This window comes from Canis aureus, chromosome 14 (genome assembly GCF_053574225.1).
Source record: "Canis aureus isolate CA01 chromosome 14, VMU_Caureus_v.1.0, whole genome shotgun sequence".
NCBI classification, from domain to species: Eukaryota; Metazoa; Chordata; class Mammalia; order Carnivora; family Canidae; genus Canis; species Canis aureus.
This window is the reverse complement of record NC_135624.1, coordinates 48,518,476-48,525,779: the sequence shown is the minus strand read 5'-3', so window position 1 is coordinate 48,525,779 and position 7,304 is coordinate 48,518,476. Positions and strand designations below refer to the sequence as shown.

The following is a 7,304-nucleotide window of genomic DNA, read 5'->3' as shown; positions in this document are numbered from 1 at the left end:
GGTTCCAGCCACATGGCATCTGTGAAAATATGAATGATAAAGTTCTGCTTTCCAATTTTAGTTGAGGAAAATCAAGCTTTCAATTTTTCCTATTCATCCATTGACCATATCCTTTTTGAAACTCACAGTTTAAAATAATAATTCCAAGAATATTATAAACCAAGGAGCCAAAGAATTTATTTGAGAAAATAAAATTCTTTTAAAAATATTATTCCACACATAATAACAATCCCCCAAATCCCTATGAAGCAGATTTAGTAAAATGATCCAATCTCAAATATCCCAAAGTCTCAAGAAATAAAACATCTTTTTCCCAGATGGAGAAAGACAGATATATCTGAAAGAAAGTCTATATTCAAAAATTTTCATATATGTTCACTGCAGCATTATTTACAATAGCCAAGATATAGAAACAATCTAAGTCTATCAGTGCATGAAGGAAATCTTGCCATTTGCAAGAACATAGATGGACCTCAATAGCATTATGCTAAGTGAAATAAGAGAAAAGACAAATACTGTATGATCTCTTTTATATGTAGAATCTAAAAAGAGAGAAAGAAAGAAAGAAAGAAAGAAAGAAAGAAAGAAAGAAAGAAGAAAAGAAGCAAGTTCATAGATACAATGAATAGGTTGATGGTTGCCAGATGTAGGGGGTGGAAGAGGGAAGAAATTTAAAATATATTAAAGCAATAAAAAAGAGATTTATAAAATGTAAAACAATTTCATTCTTCCCACTAAATTTTTGTTTTGATAAATACAGTATTTTGAAATAAAAAATGTGTTATTTATGTTAAAAAATAATTTTTTTCAATATGAAGCATACTGGCTAAATTAAGCCTCAGAAGTTCATAAAGAAGAATTTGTATCTACTAATTATAGCCATCAAGTTTCCAGATGGTCTACAATTTTGGATTTTGTGAGAAAGTTTGCAGGTTTGAATGTATTCTTGGCAATACTGGGACACAATCTTAGTTGTGAGGTCATATAGGGAGACCATGATTGGAGATCAATGAATATAAACCTTAGGGAGTTTTACAAATGGTTCTAGAATCTCTGCATGCCTGAAGTAGATATTGTTGGTTTCCTACACAGAACTCTTTTCTCCTTCCTTCTTACCAGCTGAGGCTGAGCTCCCCTAGAAGGAGACCCTGAGGCAAGGATCTGAGGGTAAGTTGTTTGTCCAAAGGATGATACCAGGCATCACTGACACTACCTGAGGAAGTGACATAGGAAAGGAAGGAAGTCAGTACAGAGTAGGTATGCGAGCAGATTATCACTGTAGGCAACTGGAGCTCAGTGTTATTGGGAGCCTAAAGGAGATGGGGTAAAAAACCTCCAAGTTTTCCCACCAAGGGGCAAATTCAGTTCTCCTCCATCATTGATTGACAGCCACTTCCAGGATCATAAACTTCTCAGCACTTTCCAGGCTGTCCCACACACAAGCCAAGCAAGTTTCTGTGAAATCCCTGAGAGAAAGGAAATCCCAGAGAAATCTCAGAAAGAAAAAGAGAGAAAAACAGACACTTGCAACAGAAACTGTGCATAACAAGAAGACAAGGGCAGGTACCAATGGCCTTTGTTATACTAAACAAACTTCAGTTTTGTCCAAGTATCTACTTCTCCCCCAGAAACTTGCTTCAGGAGAATGAGGCATCTCCAGCTCCAAGGATGAGCCAGATTGATATAAAATAATCTCATTTATATTTACAGCGTTTCAGAAATGGACATGCAGCTTAAGTCTGGCCAGTAGGTATGGTCAGAGGTCATTAGGACAGAAGGAAGATTCTGGGAAAAGTTTCCTTCTCCTAAAACAGACTGTTCAAAATACATTCTGTTCTTTTTCCTCAGACATTGTCATGTCTGGAGGTGAGTGCTGGTGCCCCTCAGCCATCCTGCTGCATAACTGAAGGGAAGCCAACATTGAGGACAGATGTAAGGAACCTGGGTTCTAAAGAAGACATCCAGATGGCCAACAGACACATGAAAAGATGCTCAATATCACTCATCATCAGGGAAAGGCAAATCAAACCAGCAATGAGATATCACCTCATACCTGTCAGAAGGGCTAAAATCAAACAATGGGTTTTAGAGAAGCTGTGGAGAAAAAGGAACCCTCTTGCTCTGTCAGTAGGAATGCAACTGGCGCAGCAACTGTGGAAAACAGGATGAAAGCTCCTCAAAAAATTAAAAATAGAATTACCATATGATCCACTAATTCCATTACCAGGTATTTACCCAAAGAAGATGAAAACACTAATTCAAAAAGATATATACATTCCTGTGTTTTTTAAGCATTATTTACAATAGCTAAATTATGGAAGCAGCGCAAGTGTCCGTCAGTAGATGAAAGGGTAGAGAAGATGTGGTGTAGATATACCATGGAATATTATTCAGCCATAAAAAGAATGAAATTTTGCCATTTGCAACAATATGGAGGGATCGAGAGAGTATTATGCTAAGTGAAATAAGTCAGTCAGAGGAAGATAAATACCATATGATTTCATCCATATGCAGAATTTAAGAAACAAAACAAATGAACAGAGAAAAAAGAAACAAACCCAGAAACAGACTCTTAGCTATAGAGAACAAACAGATGGTTACCAGAGAAGTGGGGGGGATAAACAAAACAGGTGAAGGAGATTAAGAATACACTTATCATGATGAGCCCTGTGTAAGGTATAGAACCACTCGATTGTAAGCCTAAAACTAATATAACACTGTATATTAACCAACTGCAATTAAAATTGAAGAAAAAAGAAGAGCCTAAATCCTGATATCATTGAGCATGAGAATCAACCAAGCCTGAATCCTCTCTTACTTCTGTACAGGCTATAAGTGTGATATTGTATTTCTTTGTATTTAGGCCAGTGTGTTTCAAGTTTTCTGTTACTTGTAGCAAAAAAGCATCTCAACACCAGTTTCCATAGACTGAATGGGTAATACAATTAGCCACAAAAGTTCCACTGTTTCCACCGTTCCCATGATTGAAAAGTATTCATTCACAAAATATTCATTCACAATATTCATTCAGTCATTGAAGTATCCATACTATCTATCCCATTTATTCCATCAATCAAGAGATAATAAAAAAATATCACCAAGCATATTTTTTATCTTAAACAAGGATCTTTGTACTCTAAAAAAATGTTTTATATGGCTGATGATAATAAGAAATATGCTATTTTATGATTAGAGAAAGCCAACCCATTGTTAACATTGTAAGACTTTTCTCATTTATAAAGCATTTTTACACCTAAAAGAACCCAAAGCTAGGGGATCCCTGGGTGGTGCAGCGGTTTAGCGCCTGCCTTTGGCCCAGGGCGCGATCCTGGAGACCCGGGATCGAATCCCACATCGGGCTCCCGGTGCATGGAGCCTGCTTCTCCCTCTGCCTGTGTCTCTGCCTCTCTCTCTCTCTGTGACTATCATACATAAATAATAATAAAAAATTTAAAAAAAAAACCCGAAGCTAGTATTTTTGTCCTGCCCAAGTTATACATAAGGAAACAGGGATTCTAAAACGGTAAGTAACCCATCTGCAGTCTTATGTCTATGAGGAGCTTACTCTAAGTCTTAAATCCAGCTCATCTGATACCAAGACGTCTTGTCTTCTTAGCTGCAAAGCCTGAGATCGAGTGAAACCTTATGCATTCCATATTCTGCCCATACTGCCAAAAAAAATTACACACCATTCTTAGGTAGCAAGGATGGGATCCTATGAAGAAATGAAACCCAAATAGAAGCATGGAGTAGTACAAATGAATCTCTAGGCCATTCTGGTAAGCAATTATACTTAAAAAGGCTGCTTTGAAAAAATAAAAAAAAAGGCTGCTTTGAGCAACACTGGAGTGTTCAACAGCCACCAACTTGCTTTCTGGAAATCATGTGCCGTGGGGAAGTTTTCATGAAATTTTCAAATAAACAAAAAAGTCCAACTTAACAAGCAGATTTTTTTCTTTTATTTAGGCTCACCCTGGGTTTACATTTCTGCATTGTTCCGTAATACTTTAATTGCCTTGGTGTTGTTTTTGTCTTATAATTCAAAGGGTAACACATACTTGAAACACACAATATGTAAAACAAAGATAAAAACAGTCTTTGAGGATTTTTCAAATGCTTATTGTAACATCAAAGAAGGCACGAATAAGTGAAAGCGCCGAGCGTGTTCCTGGTTGGGAAGACAATATTGCTAAGAAGTCAATTCCCCATAAATTAATATATGACTTCAGTGTCATTTCCAATTGGAATCTCAACAGGATTTATTTTTGTCAAAATAATTCTGTAGTTTATGTCAGTCAGGATTAAGTTGAGTTCTGAGTAATAGAAAAATCCAAAATAACAGTGGCAAAAACAAAATTTAAAAAAATATAAAAGCCTATTTCTCCCTCAAGTAAGTGTAGTCCAGAGGTGATGGCAAAGGGCTGGAATCATTCCTCTTCTCTCTGAGAACCTGGCTCCTCTCATCATCTTGCTCTGCCATTTCCAGACCTGGCTTCCACCTCTGATCCACGCTGTGTGCTCAAGCTCCAACAATGGTGTCTACATGGGGAAAAGAAAGGAAAAGGACAAGAACAAGCTCCTTTCCTTAAAGAACTCCTCCCAGAGGTTGGAGACACCACTTCCACTTAGAATCCGTTGGCCAGACACCGATCACATAGCCACACTTCCAGGGAGATTTGGAAATGTAGTCACTATACTTGGCAGCAGCGCTCATCTTAACACTGAGCTTTAAATGCATAAAAGAAGGTGAGAATGGGTTTTGAAGAGCTACTAGCAATGTCTAACGCATCATTTGCCTTCTTATATACTAAACAGCTACAATTATTAAGGTATATCCATGCTTCCTGTAGAATAAAAGAACAGAGACGTAGATCAAAATATAAAGCACAAGAGTAGGAAAGAATTTAGTATATGACAAAAAGGGGCAGCTGAAATTACAATCCTGGGTTGGAGAAAGACTTTAAAGTACGACATCAATGTCAGAAACAATGAAATACTGCTAAATTTGACTATATAAAATTTAACACAGGATTCCTATACACAAGACCATCAAATAAAACAAAACAAAACTGAGAAGGGAAAAAAAAATCCAACATAGGGGATGGGAAAAAAAAGTTAACTACTTCTAATATGTAAAGAGTTCTTTAAAACGAATGATGCCAGACCCCCACTTGCAGCGAGGATGGAGTAACAAAGATCAGGTTTATATTCTCCTACATGAAACAATTAAAGACCTGGACAGATATAGGACATAATAGTTTTCAATTCATTTGTGCATCACATGACAAAGGACAGTGATCCTTGGGGGACGAGACATAAGCAAGGTGAGCCTGAAAGTTGCCTCAGATAGAGGGCAACTACAACAACCTTGGTAGAGTTTCCAGACTGCAGCAGGGCCAGGGGAAAACCAAGTGGAGCCCAGGGTTAAGGAGACAGAGATGGGAGACAGGAAAGACCCAGGAAGCTGGTGTCCACAAGGCAGAGGACCTAGACGAGAGAGGTACACAAAGACGTTGGAGGAGATGTAGAAGATCCCCTCAAGGAGGCAAGAGTACTGCTCAGTGGATGTCTTTGAGGAAGCGACCCGAGCCTGAGGAATGAGGCACCAAAAGAATCTGAGGTCACAGCATTCCGAGCCCACAGAAGCAGTTGTGCCCATTCTTGTCAACTAAATTGAGAATCCAAGTAATTCATCAAGCAGGTGAGCCCTAGAACAAACGATGCCCTGCACCCTCCTAACAAATCCCAAAAGCAAGCCCGCAAGGTTCAAACCGTTTGCCGTTAACTACATCTCAAAACAAAGTTCAAGAACGTTCATAAGGGTGTAAAGACATGCAGCACCCGGTGAGTTAAAATACAAAATGTTCAGCATCTCTTAAAATTGCTAGGCAGACCAAGAAGCAGGCAAATATGACCCAGGGTGAAGAAAAAAAAAAGTCAAAACCAAAACTGACACAGGTGAAGGCATTAGCAGACAAAGACATGAAAGCAATTATTGTGACCCTACTCCATATGTTCAAAAGCCAGAGGAAAGACAGGATACGCTAAGTGGAGACACAAAAGATAATTTTAGAGACTCAAAATTCTACAGGTGCAAACTAAAATGCCTGGGATGGAATACAGACTGGATGGGATTAACAGCCAGTTAGACATTGCAGAAGAAAATATTAATAACCATTAATATTTTATGGCGTTTTCTTGAAACCTCCCATAAAATGTTATGGAAGGCACTATCCAAGATGAAAACTATAAACCCACCAATCTGAAGCTCAAAGAGCCTCCTACACAAGAAGGAAATTTACTTACAGCCAATAATAAAGAGAAAAGTCTTAAAAGTAGACTTGACCCTCCGGGGCAGTACCGCAAAGGAGCCCGGCCTTCAGCCTGGCAGGCTCAAAAGGTGATTCTCCTGTGCCCTCCCTGTGATGGGAGCCAGAGAGCAGGAATGACATCAGTCAAGCTTCTGAGAGTCCTTCAAATAAACTCTGTGCTCAGGGCAGGGCATCTCACACAGTTCACTCTGAGTAAGCGTTGCTCAGGAAACACCAAGCTTTGAGGTAGGCTGATCCTGAGTTTCCATTTTGTCATGATATTAGATCCAGGGTTGGACTTAGATAAATGAGTGTTCTGGCCACTTTTTGGATAATACTCTTTCATTTGCAGTTTGTGAAAAGCCATTTGGACTGTTTTCAGTGGCAAGAATAGTTAACGCGGACCTGAGACAGAGCATGATGTACTTCCTCACTCTTTGGTTGTAAGCCTCCCGAAAGCACAGAAGTGTTTCCCCCTTTTCACCTTTGAGAAGGACCATTGGACGTGGCAATATCTAGAGTGGAAGAGTTTTCTTCTGGTGATGCCAAAAGAAATAGATGGCGATGCCCTCAAAGGCTCAGGTGTTGCCATTAAAAACCCTTTCCATGCCCAAGGTAGCAGCTGCATTGACTTTGGCCTCGACTTGGCCTCAGGACTTGGTTCAGGGATCCAGGATGGGGACCGCACCCTCTGTCAGCAAGCAACCCCACCAGGCCCAAAAGAGCCAACACTGCCAGGGCTCTCCTACTACCCATGGCCATTGCTCAACAGCCAAGGTGAAGGAAAGGAAAGGAAAGGAAAGAGCCACGGAGGGGCCTCCCCAGGAGGAAAGCCACACACATTTCCCTTCACACGAGCTGGAAAGGACGCTGCTTTCTTCTCTGGTTCCCACCAGGATCCAAGGACAACCTGCAAACACTTTCATGAATACTTTCCCTTGACCTTAGTCTCTCATAGGCCCCACTGATTTCTGGTTGAGAACAGAACCCCAA

General features: G+C 39.6%; 1 long non-coding RNA gene across 1 annotated transcript; it reads right to left on the bottom strand.

Annotated features, from left to right (window-relative positions):
* Window positions 1-3,936: 3,936 nt before the first annotated feature.
* On the bottom strand, window positions 3,937-6,567 carry LOC144282942 (uncharacterized). The gene is made up of 2 exons (XR_013351345.1): window positions 6,307-6,567; window positions 3,937-4,539 (listed from the first exon to the last, which is right to left on the bottom strand). It is a non-coding gene; the product is annotated as an uncharacterized LOC144282942 (long non-coding RNA).
* Between the last annotated feature and the right edge of the window lie 737 nt (window positions 6,568-7,304).